The following is a 13,164-nucleotide window of genomic DNA, read 5'->3' on the forward strand; positions in this document are numbered from 1 at the left end:
TCAAGAAATAATTTAGAATCAAGTCCGTCACAAAGGCATTTATTATGACTTCAGGGCCCCCCATGACCAATATTTACCACAGTGTGCACAAATGTCAGAGGCTCAGCTCAGGGGTCTGTCTGCTCCTTGGAGTTACTTGTCACGTTTTTGGAGGGTGGCCCAACATGACGTCTTACTGGCAAGTCATAGATCTAGACAGCCTGATCAATCCATGATAGCACTACTACTAATAATCATTTATCAAAATAGCATTGACATGGTGCTTTAAAGTTTGCCAAGCATTTCATAAATACTGTCTCACCTGATCCTCACAGCAACACTGGGAAGCAAGTTCTATTAAGCCCATTTCATAGATGGGAAAACTAAAGCAGCTCTAGGTAATGAGGCTAGAATTGAACTCAGATCTCCCTGACTCCAGGTCCAGTGCTCTATCCAATGTACCATCTAACTGTCAGACCAAACAGAGGGCTGGACTTGTGGTCAGGCAGAACTGGAGCTAAGTCCTGACCGCCATACTGCTTGGATGACCCACAGGCCAATCCCTTCACCTTTCTGAGCTGGCAAAGGCAATGAAGCTCCCACAAGAACAGAAGAAGATGCAGGAAACTGTTACTGCCTGGATGCCCATTTCTCTTAGGTTTGGGTTTCCCACCAAAATCTAAGTCATTTCAATTGTCTGGTTTTATCTGGCACTTTGCTCCACACTGGGCCAGGTCCCTTCATTTCTCCCTCAGTGCCTCACCATAGGAGGGAGGGGATCTGGACAGCCAATTCTGAGGAGGCCAGGCTCTGGACCAAGTCCGGGCATGAGTGCAGTGGTAGACCAGGCATCTGTTCTCTAAGGGCTATCCTAAATGGGGGTGGGGGAATTTTTTTTCAGCTACAACAGTTTGCAAAGGCTGTCTACCAAGGAATGAAGGGGTATGAACTACTCTGATGAAGGGACTACTCACACCAAGGAAATGCAGATGCCACAAACATTGGCCAGTGGTGAGTTTGTGGGACTTTTAGTGCTTTGGGGGAATGCTAAATTTAGAATTTTTTTTAATTTAAAAAAATTCAAAATTGTCTTCCAGGTTTCTTAATGAAAAGATGAAGTTTATAAGTTAAGTGAGATATTAAATACAAAATGCTTCAGTAAATATGTCCAATGTCTATACGTGCCAAAAATTCCTCAGTGTATTTCTAGACCAGTGCCTGCTCCTTCCCCCAGCCTAGTGGCACCAAATCTGTCTCCAGCAGAACATAAGCTCCTTGAGGAACGGGAGTGGTTTTATTTTTGTCCCTGTGTCCCCAGCATCTTTACACATAATAGTCACTTAATTAATGCTTGTTGGATAGGGTTCCCATATGTCAAGAGGGTGTCATCAGTCTCAAAATGAGATTAATCGAATCCTCTTCATTTTAAGGAGACAAATCTATGTCAGAGGGCACTTTGATGTGTCTGGGGGAAAGGAGCAAAGAGACACAAGCAAGCCTGGGGGGTGAACAGTTTGGGAATATTGGGATTCAAAGCCCTGCAAATGAAGCCAGGACTGTAATTATGAAAAAGCTCCTCCCACCTCTAAACCCCCTTCATGTGTATCCCATCCTCCAGATCTATACCCGTCACGTTGCCCTTCCGGCTGGTTATCAATGCCTTAATTAGGGAACCCATGGATTCCAAATTGGCAATGCAAATATACAGATGTGAAGAAGAATGGACAAATAACAACTGCTCTCTCATCTAAAGGGAGGCCAGGAGAACTGAGCAGATGCCACAACAAATCGAGAAAGTCATTGCAGCAGAAATGGACACCAAGGGTCAGATTTGGAAAAATCCAGCTCCACGGATGCATGCCTGTGACTTGATGTGTGTGTTTGTGTGTGTGTGTATACATGTGGTAGCTTCTCCTTAATTCTGTCCTTCAAACCCTCATGCACACATGTGTGCAAACTGAATTTATCCCCACAGGCCCCCAGTGGCTGGCAGCCCACCAAAGACAGAGGCAATCAAGCCTGAGACTTCTCCTGGGCATAAACACAGATGCCACTCTGCCTTGCAGGGGCCACTGAGGCTAAATGGGGCGGGGGAGTGGGGGACATACAGGCTCACATTCACAGCCCTTTACATCGCCTGATAGCTGTAAATTCTTTTTAAAAATTGATTGGAGGAAGGTAGACACAACAAGAGGAATAGTTTCCAAGACCCTAACCTAATTCTGAGAGGGCTGACAAAGTGTGTAGCTGGAAGGGACCTTAGAGATCCTTACTTCATTTTATGGATGAGGAAACAGCCCCAGAGAAGTGATCTAACTTGCTTGAGATCACATGCCTAGTTCATGGCATCTGCACAAGAATTTGAACACAAGTCCTTTAATTTCTAATAAAATGCATTTTTCCACTACACCCTATAGACATTTGGGATCCATTTAGCCTCTCATCAGCCCCTGCTCTTCTTCTTTCTTTTTATTGCTGACATTCAATGAAAGAAACCCAACAGGGAAACAAAAAGATTGCTTGGTTTGTTGTTGCTTCTGCTTTGGTTAAATTTGCCAGATTTACCATTGAGCTTCTAAAGATCAAGCTCTCTCCTTTGTCCCTGGTCTACACTGCCTTCTGGGCTAAATCATCACCAGCTCCAACTGGGAAATGTAGACATCTTCTGAGACAGCCATACTCATAGAAGAGTGGGAGCACAAGGGAAGGCTCAAGATCAGGCCCAAACTCAGTCATCTTTTTCCTCAGGCTTGCCATGTTGTAGGGACTTAATAAATGCCCCCTGATTGATGACTGGTTCTTTCCCAAACCCAGAGGACAGGGATGGGGATCAGGACAAGGAGCATGGTCATGATGGGAATGAGAAAACATTCTAATTCCTTTCTCTTTTCCCACTTCAGAACAAAGATATATCATCACCTTCATCAAAGCTACCCAATTCTTGGTCACTCCCATATAGTTCTGGTGAGTTTAATACCCACAGAGGCATGGCCAACAACACATAACTATGTGGTCAGTTCCACAGATTAATCATTTTTCTTAACTATAGTTCTTTTCTGAATCGAAAAAAAATACTCCAAAGAATGAACATTTTCATACACATAGAAGAAAGGATAGAGAGGATCACACTCAAAATTATGGATTTCAATTAGGTACAACTTGGCTTTCTTTCCTAGGAACCTAAGAAGTTCCATCTGTAGGTTTCAAAGCTGGCCTTCTTCTCCATGTTCCTTTCTACTTCCTCAGTCTCAATGAAAAGAAGTGCCCGCCAGCAGACAATGGCAGTTCACAGACATTCAGCTCAACAGTCATATTCCCCCTCATTTCCTGGACGACAAGACAATGGACAGTGCACCTTCGCTATTGATCCTGCTTTCTCAGGCCTGTACGTTTAACATAACTAGCCAGAGCAAACTCGAAGCTGCTTCCACTCCCATGAATAATTTCTGGCTCGAAATATATTTGTATCACTTAAAGGCAGTGAGCTCAATTATTTAACTCTGCCTAGATTTAGTTCAAATATGAAAGCTACATCGTCCATGGGAGCCTTCTGGGAAATTGATTTTTTTCTGCTTAAGATCATTTCACAGTGTTTAGCATTTAAACTGAATTGGGCACAAGCTTACAGGATGCCGAACTTGTTTTCTACCTCTTAAACCATCTGAAGAAATACGCCCCAGCTACCCCTAAAATTCCAAATATATTTTTATGATTCTAACAGCCTCTTGGTGCTCCAGCACAAGTTATCTTGAAAGTCGTCAACTCTATTTGCTCTAATCAACTAGCCCTATGAACTGCTGTGCCCGGGGATGGCTGGAGCAGTCAGGAGTAGCATTTAGTACTCAGCTGACCTTGAGTCCACCTTTGCAAAACTTGGACTGGAACCAGGGGTTTTTGCCAACCATTTTCAAGTGATTTTCTTTTCTCCCACCTCCCCCCTCCATTTTTCCTCCTGAGATTAAAACCTTTCATGGACCAGGGATGTTCAGCCAAGTCCTCTCACTAGGAAAGATTGTTGACAGAAAGAGCCATAAAAAAATGAACTTTATCTTGATGCTTAAAATTAAATTATCTTGTTATATTTTCAGGGAACATGATGTATTCTTCAAACATAGTATCTCGATTAGTAAGCTTTTCAGCGCACAAAGAGGGAGGGGGGGAAGAAAGGACAGGCAACCTGTGAGCTGAAACAGAACTAATCTTCAGAGGGCAAGCATGGGAGCTGGAATGGATGCCCTTAGATTCCCCTCCAAAAAAGGATCCTGTTTTAAACATTCCCAGTTCTTTTTAACCATGAGGAAAAGCAGGCTCCAAGGAAGGAAGGAAGGGAAGCCGATGTGGGTGGTTTCAATTCACAGCCAACCAACCCTGTCCCCACTCTCCGCCCCCAATCACAGGATCACAGAATTGGAGAACTGAGGGGCCTCAGTGGTCATCTAGTCAAACCCTTATACCATAGGCATGCTTCCCCAAATTCCTGCAAATCAATGCACAAATAATCCTAAATTTAAAAAAATCAGCCCTTGATTCCAACTGCTCTAAATGCCCCAAATCAAGCAAAAAGGACCAAACCCAAACCTAGCTGTGCTCTTCAGGGGCCCTGAGGTCTCTGCATTTTCCTTTTTCCTGTACCCCCAGATTTTCCATTTCCTATGGTGTTATACACACCAGATTCTATTAGGAGAGACTGAGAAGCAAAATGAAGGACAATTTGGTTGTTGCTGTTGCCATTTGAGCTACACTGACAGATGTAAGGGGTCATTTTCAAAGCCCAGAATCCATCCCTTCTACAGGACTGTAACCCCCTCCAGTACCGGGCTGGCTCATTGCCTGCTCCAGACAGTGGGCTCTCTGCAGCTCTCCTTTGTTCCCCTTGAGGTGGGGAGGGGAGGATAAAGTACAATTTTCGGATGGAGGCCAAAGGCAAGGGAAGGAGGACTTCCACCTCACTGTAGCACTCTCACCAAGGCCCTGGTCCTTCCTCTCTGGCTGTGGACCCCCCAAAGCAACAATTTACTTTCAGCCCCACTCCCAGACCTCCCTGCCAAAGGTCCTCAGATCCATGAAACTAAGGCTTCCAACCTGACATAAAAAGCCATTCTAGGAATGGGTGCAAGCTAAGGCACGTGAAGAAAGTGGTGCCAGGATTGCCCAGTGCTGGCCCAGCCCTCTAGATGGGCCAGCTTCCCTTGCTCACTTGCACACACAGCTGGGACATTTCCCATCCAGACTGAAAGGACACCAAGAGATGCCTGTTTGCCCTTCGGAGGCGTGTTGGGAGCACTCACCTAAGTCGGTCTTCTCCACTGCCTATCCATTCCTACCGGCTCCTCTTGCTCCCAGTCCTAACAATAATTTTAATAACATTTATAAAGCACTTTCTATATGTCAGGTACAGAGCCAAGTGCTTCACAATTTTTAGCTCATTCGATCCCCACAACAACCCTAGGCAGAAGGTGCTGTTCTTATCCTGATTTTCCAAATGAGGAAGAGGCCAACAGTTAAGTGACTTGCCCAGGGCCCCATAGCTATTAGTGTTTCAGGCTAGATTTGAACTCAGGTCTTTCTGACTCCAGGCCCAGAGCTCTAGCCTGCCTACATACAAGTAGAATTAGGGTTATCAAGTAAAGTCAGAAACCTCCCAACTGCTTAGAAAAAGAAAAAAAATCGCTAGAAAAGCAAACAAAAGAAAAAATGGACAAGAGATTCACCAACTAATCTGCCTCCAACCCAGTCGAGCCTTGGGACCCAACAACATATGGTCAGTCGGGAGAGGCTACAGCATGCCTAGCCTAGCAGCCACCACAAAGAGACATGAGCTTGGGGGACACAGACTGAGTGGTCCAAATAGTCAGCTCTTCTGCCACGCCCTTTGTTCTGACTCCATGGTGACCTCCTCTCCTCAATCTCCATTTCTGAAACCACTTTCCCGGGAGGGAGTTACAGACCCTGGGGAAGGAATAGATTCCAGATTTTGGAAATGCCCCCCCCCACCTCTGTTATTCTCGGACCCTTGTGTACAATACAAAGAAGACCCAGCTCCCCCCGCCCTGCCCCAGATATACGATTGGAGTTTTGTTTGGTTTCCTCTCCAGGCTTCTCAAGCAGAGCTTGTCCCAAAACCCACCCAAGGTCCTTCCTCCCCTGATAGGATGGGATAAAATCCATTCTTGTGGCTGCTTTCTGCATCACAATTCAAGAACATGTATTTCCAGAGGCTGGGACTCATGCTTTATTTCTGCTGCTAATCCAGAAACACAGAATTCAGGAAAGTAGTTCTTCACAGTAAGGAAAATCAGGAAGGAGAATTAGCTTCCTCTAATTTCTTCCCGTTGCTCTTTGTTCTGCCCGCTGGGGCCAAACAGAATAATTGTAATCCCTCTTCCACATGACGACACTTGAAGACAGTGATTATGCCTCCTCTGCCTTTTACTTAAGAATCAGATTGTTTTTGAACCTGAGCATAAGACTCTTCACTTAGCCCTATTAAATTTCATCTTGTTTGACTTGGCACAACGTTCCAGCCTGTCAAGATCCTGTTGGATCCTGACTCTTCACCCAGCGTGGGAGCTCTCCCCTCAGCTTGGTGCTGTCTGCAGATGGGGTCGCTCCACACATCCCAGGTACTCCTGATCATGTATCATTTTCCAGTCCGTGCGGCTCCATTTTGTTCCCAAACATAGCATGGGATATGGCACCTAGCGCTTTGTTGGAATTAGGTTTATCATTAGGTTTGAAGGTTGGAATTAACTAAATGACGTTGAGAACCTAGCCCTGATCTACCTGTCCGGCAGCTCTCAGTCCAGCACACCCGGTTCTTGATGAAGCCTCTGCCTCTTTGCAAGCACTGCTTCCTTTTCTAGATAGTCATCACCCATCCTGGTTGAGAACGGTTCTAGGATCTGAACATTTCAGCCGGGGGTAGTGGAGAGAGAGTTGGCCTAAAAGTCAGGGGACCTGGCTTCAAGTCTGTCCTCTGACACGAACCAGCTGGGTGACTCTGGGCAAGTCACTTAGCCTCTGCTGGCCTCAGTTTCCTCAGCTATCAAACGGGGATAATGATGGTACCTATTTCCCAGAGTTATTGTGAGGATCAGATGACGTAAGATTTGTAGGGTGCTACATAAATACTACAAAAGACTAGACTCTCATAACCCATGAGAGGTGGAAAGGGGGCCTGTGTTGAAGACTGCTATGACCTGGCAAGCTAGGATAGAAGAGGCATCATAGAGAGAGAAAGCAGCCTCACCATGAGTTCATGGCTTCATGGTGGGACCAGGTGAGAGAGCACCAGGGGCCAGCAGTGGTCTGTCCACCCCTGCACTTACCACCAGGGAAGGAAAAGAGGTCAAGGTGCTCTCGAGGGGGTCTCTTGCATGCACACTCTGTTCCAGCTCAGCAGCCAACTGAAAAGCCTTTCCTTGTGGCAGAATACACAGAGAGAAGTGAGCAGAGAATACTGGTGGCTTCTCTGAGTCAGGGAGCAGGGCCCTCCTGTTGCATGATTCCAGAAGCAAACCTACAACAGCCTACCCTCCTCGGGTGGGCTGAAGCAGGTAGAGCATGCAATGCATCCCCTGAGGATGAGGCTCCTTTTGGCCAGATCTCCATTATACAGGTCAAATAAAAATTGGTATTGAAAAGACAAATCAGTGAATAAGGAACCAAAGAACAAGTGTGGATCCAGGGGTTTGTTCCAAGATTTAACATCCTTCAGAATAAAATTAGCCCCTGTTAACCCTTCCTGACTCACAAAATTGGGGACAAATTCATTTTCTTGTTGGGCAGTAAAGATACTCCAAATGTCCCCATAGAATACGAGAAGGCTTCCAGAAGATGTTGACAATGCAATGTGAACAAAGCTTCTCAGATTTCTACTAAAATGAGGTGATTAATCTCAGACACAATTATGACAATAGTCCCCCAGGAACACAGAAGAAAAGTGGGAATTGCTGAGTGTTCCAAAAATATAGGCTTCCTACTTCTAAGAAGAAAATCACTTGACCAAAAGGCAGTATCCATATGGCCAAGTACTTGGCACCAGGAAGACCAAGAATGTGGGGGATGGATGGAACTCTTCACATTTCATCCAGATGTTTTAAGTTTGCACTGATACAGTCCAAAAGAAAAGTCCCTTTGTAGAAAATCCCAAGGGCAAAAGTATCTTGGGGCTCAGAGTAGTTAATCTTGGGTCCAGGAAAGCTCAGTGATCCAAATCCATCCTCACAGCAGGTTCTCCTATCCATATTCCACTGCCCAGTCAATCCTTCCCCATCCTTCAAGGCTGACCTTCATGCCTCCTCCTCCACAAGGCCGCCCCTGCTCCTCTCCTTCTCCAAGGCTGGAAATTCTGCTTCTTTTCCCAAACTGCACAGAGCCCTCTGCGTTACTGTCCTGTTTGTCTCATGTTTTACTTATGTTCGAGTTACTGGGCTGTTGTTGTTCAGTCAGCCAGTCATATCTGACTCTCTGTGACCCCATGGACCATAGCACACACCAGACCCTTCCGGCCTCTACTCTCTCTCAAAGTCTGTCCAAGACCATGCTCACTGCTTCCATGACACCATCCATCCATCTCATCCTCTGCCATCCCCTTCTCCTTTTTGTCTTCAATCTTTCCAAATATAGGGTCTTTTCCAATGAGTCCTGTTTCCTCATTATGTAACCAAAGTATTTAATCTTCAGCATCAGCATTTGCACTTCTAGTGAATAGCCTGAATTAATTTCTCTTGATCCCCTTGCTGTCCAAAGAACTCTCAAAAGTCTTCTCCAGCACCACAATTCCAAAACTCCTTACATTGTCCTAGCAAACTGTACTTTTGGTGTGAGTAGACCTTTCTCTCAACTGCCTTTGAATTATTCCAGAGCTTAGCATGAATCTCTATACACTGACATGGTTGTCAAAGGAATGATGGGAAAGAAACAACATGACAGAGTAAATTCCTTCAGAAATATTCCCATTAGACCACCAATGAACACCCCAAGTATAGTCCTTTTATTCATTCATTCATTCATCAAACATTTCCCAAACAGTGACCATTATGGCAGGCACTAACTATGCCAGGTTCTGGAGAAACAAAGAAAGAAACATAAACTTTGGTTTCTGGCATGACCTCTCCCATCCCATCCAGCAGCATCGGTCAGAAGAATGTCCCTTTTGCTTTGGACTCCACGTTGCTTACTATGCAAGATGGGGTAGGAATAGGGGGTAGGGTTCTCCCTAGGTCTAGTAATAGACCCAACTGTCAGACATACCTCAGCAGCTCTCAATTTCCCAAGGATCCAAAGCCAACATCCTCCTGCTCAGCTGGGTTCCAAAACTAGGATCATCTTCCTCATCGCTCGCCTTCATTTCCTTTATCCAAGAAGTTGATGAGTTTTGTTAATTCTCCCTCCACAGTTTTTCCCAAGTCAGCCCCCTCCTTTCCTTCCTGAGTGAAGTCTGATATCCTTTACCTGAGACATATATACATCCCTTCTGTCCTTGACTATTCTGATGGTATGGCATCTTCAATCTCACACTCCTCCTATCCACCCTTTCTATCGATTCCTAAAATTATGTGGTCAGACAGCACGGTGAATGGACAAAGCCCTTGCCATAGAAATTCTGGGTTCAAGTGCCATTTCTCATGCCTACTTATAGGTAATATTTGTTGTACAATCATAATCCATTGTAATCATATACCACAGGGTGGGTTTTTTCAGTTGTTCCCCAACTGATAGGCACCTATTCATCCTCAGTTCTCTGATGTGTGACCTTCAGTTCCCTCATCTGGAAAATGAAGGAGGTGGACCAGATGATCACTGAGGTCCCTTCCAAATAGGAAGCCCTAGGGTGCTCATCTTCTTTTTAATGTGTAAGTAGGACCTTTATATTTTACCCCATAATCCTTTCTGGTACAATTCAGCCCCTCCTTCTCCAAAATGGGGCTCTTTTGTAACAAAGAAAAAAATTCATCAAAAATATCTTATATATTGGCCATGTTGGAAAATGCATACAACATTTTGCCTGAGAAGTAGCCACTGTCTTTGGTGTGAAGTGTGGCACTATCTGTCCAGCAGAACCATTGCTGGGGTTTGTGGTTATTCAGTCTGATCTCCTTTTAGAGGTCATTTTATTTACATCGTTGTGTGGTCATGGTGTGGGTTTTCTTCTGGTTGCATTCGTGGAGTTCATATAAATATTCCTGTGTCTCTCCAAAATCTTAATAGCCATCATTTATTACTGCATGATAATATTCCATTGCAGTCAGGTACCCCAGGTTTAGGGATTTTAGTCATTCTCCAACACACAGACAGCCACTTTGTCTCGAGTTCTTTGCTATTCCCAAAGAGTGTGGCTAAGAAAGTCCCAGCATATGCAACCTTTGTCTCTGTCTTTGACTTCCTGGGGGATTGCTGGGCTAAAGGGCATGAAGTGTAGTCACTTTTATAGCTAAATTACAAATTAATATCCAGAAGAACGAATAAATCCCCAAGTCTTCCTACAGTAGAACAGGTACATATCCACCCATACTGCCTCCAATATCAATTGTCCTTGTTTATTGTTGAGGAATTTTCCTAATTTTCAGATCTGACTATATCTTTCCCTTGCTCCGAAATGTTCAATGGCTCCCTATTACCTGCTGAATAAAATGCTGACTTCTTAAGCTGGCATTTACAATCCTTCCTTATCTGTCTCTCACCTCCTTTTTCAACTCATTTCATCCTACTTCCACCCATTTTAACACCAAGACGTGTTCAACTGAGAGAGGGTGGACCAGAAGAGGGACAGACATACTGATCCTTCAGCCCCATAGCCTGGTTGCAGGGTCACCCTTCTCATCACTAATGGAATCTCACAAGAAGAATGATGGCCATCACCTCAAGAGCCAGCTATATGAAACAATAGGATATAAACAGGAATATTTCAAATGCATTAAGCGTTGGTCCCTCTATAAAAATTAGTCTGAGTGAAAGAGCTGTTCTTAAACATTATTTGAACAAAGCCTCGTTACTCACAGCTACCGAAGTTCATTAGTCGAAGATCACTTTGGAAAGAATTCAACTCACTGGCCTTTCTTCTCAGCAGTGAATTAGATTAGCTCCTTCCTAGTTATTTAAATCTTGAAATAAAAGATGTAAACGCGACGGTGACATCTTAAGATCATTGGTGAGGCCGGCCTTGCATGCACAAAAATGCCCAGCTGGTCTGGAGATAAAACAGATTGATAATTAGTTGCAAAGTGTAACATTTCATCAGGAATATTTTGAATAATCCAATTTCTCTTTGTTGGATATGCAGCACATATTTTTCCGCAGCGCAGCTTTGTTCTTTAACATAATATTATAATTCCAGGCTCCTAATTAAAGCGGCAGTTGGTCGGCGGGGCCTTGATGTCACGCTGCCGATGGGAGCAGGACTGGAGAGCAGAGAGATAAGGTGCGTGCCCTGAGCCGCATGCCACCACTGACTGCTGGGGTGCCCGCTGCCTGCCTCCCGTCCTACTGAGGCCAGCGCCAGTTTGATATTGAGGAGATCAAAGGAAGCCAGTTGGATGGGAGGAGGCGTGCACTCGGCTGGCTAGTGAGGAGGACGGGCCCAGTGTACGGCAGCTGGGCCGTGGGTCCTAAGTGCGCAGTGAGCTCCTACTGGCTCAGCTTTCTAATTAACTGATAAAAACGCCTTGTCCCTGCTTACTGTCTGGGATGGAGAAATCAGACTCACTATCCCTTGGTAGAAGCTCCTTCTGCCCCTCCCCTCAGTGGACTTGGAGGGGCCAGCCTTTGAAGTGCTTGGCAGAGCTGCCTCAATTCCCACCGGTGCCAGGGGAAAGGGTGAGGGCCACATGTCTTTACAAGGAGAGTCCAAGGAAGAGTACATGGGTGTGTGGAAGGTGGGGGATGGGGGTGGGGCTGGGGAGAGGAGGAGGGAGGAAATTGATGAGGGAGGGGATGCTGGCAATGGCAGCAGCCCTGTGAGTGACACAGGAGTGGCTGTGAATACATCTTCAAGGCCCCACATCCCCCAGTGGCAGGAGACAATTATTTCCTCACATGCTGATCAGCCCTTTCTTGTCATAACTTAACACTTTACATAACGGGGCTGTTTGAAAAGGCCCAAACTCAGTGTATTTACATTAACTCATTAGACCTACTTAGCACGGAAGGGTTTTTATTTTATTTTTTCCCAGGAGGGCAACTTCTGAACAGCAAGTGGAGGCTTTCCCATCAAGCATCCCTGGCTTAGGGGTACAGAATGAAGGGAGAGTGCCTTGGGATGTTGGCCCCGTCAAGGTAAACAGGGGTTCCTGATCAGCAGAAGCCACCCAGGAGCCAGAGTGGGACTCTGCAGAGTGTAAGAGAACCTGGCTTCCAATCCAGGGTCACCTACCTAGGATCTGAGTGACCTTGGGCCAGTCTCTTCCCTTCTCTAGGCAAGGGCTCTCCCAGCTCTCCACTCTGGCCCAAGTCAATGGGACACAAGGACTTTTAAAAACAGCTGCCCTCCGCCCAGTAGGTATTTTACATACATTCTCTGATTCTCACAGTGGTTACTGATGTCAGAATGGTGGGATACGACTGTCACCATTTTACAGATATTGAAACTGAGTCACAGAGAAGACAAGAGATGTTAGTAAGTAAATAATGTTGTCCAGGCATGAAAATTGTGCTACTTTGTTTCAATAAGTATCATTTATGCCTTTAGTTTTTACATCACAGTCATTTCCAGACACAACCCTCCACCCAGCACGCTCTGTTACAAAGAAACTACCTCCTCACAAAGAAAAACTATCTATCACAAGCAGCTGTCAGAGCAACTGTCTGACAGTGTATGCAACACTCTGCCTCTTCAATCCCCCGCCTCTCTAGCAAGCAGAGGGAGAGAGGGAGGTTTCATCACAGATTCTCCAGTGGCAAGATTGCTCACTACCATTCCCAGTTCAGTGCCTGTTTAGGTTTCTTTTCATTTGCATTATTTTTGCTACTGAGTACAGTATATTGTTCTCCTGATCAGCCTTCTTCACCCTGCCCTCGAACTAGGAAAGGGCTGAACAAGGGCTGTGTGAATAGAATGGAACCTAGCCTGCCCTCAGGAATGACAAGCAGGAAGAATTTAGAACACACGGAGACCCATAAGAACTAATGCAGAGTAAAAATTGCATTTCCAGGAGACAGAGAAAGATTTTTCAAAGTTTTACTTTC

This window comes from Trichosurus vulpecula, chromosome 8 (genome assembly GCF_011100635.1).
Source record: "Trichosurus vulpecula isolate mTriVul1 chromosome 8, mTriVul1.pri, whole genome shotgun sequence".
NCBI lineage: Eukaryota > Metazoa > Chordata > Mammalia > Diprotodontia > Phalangeridae > Trichosurus > Trichosurus vulpecula.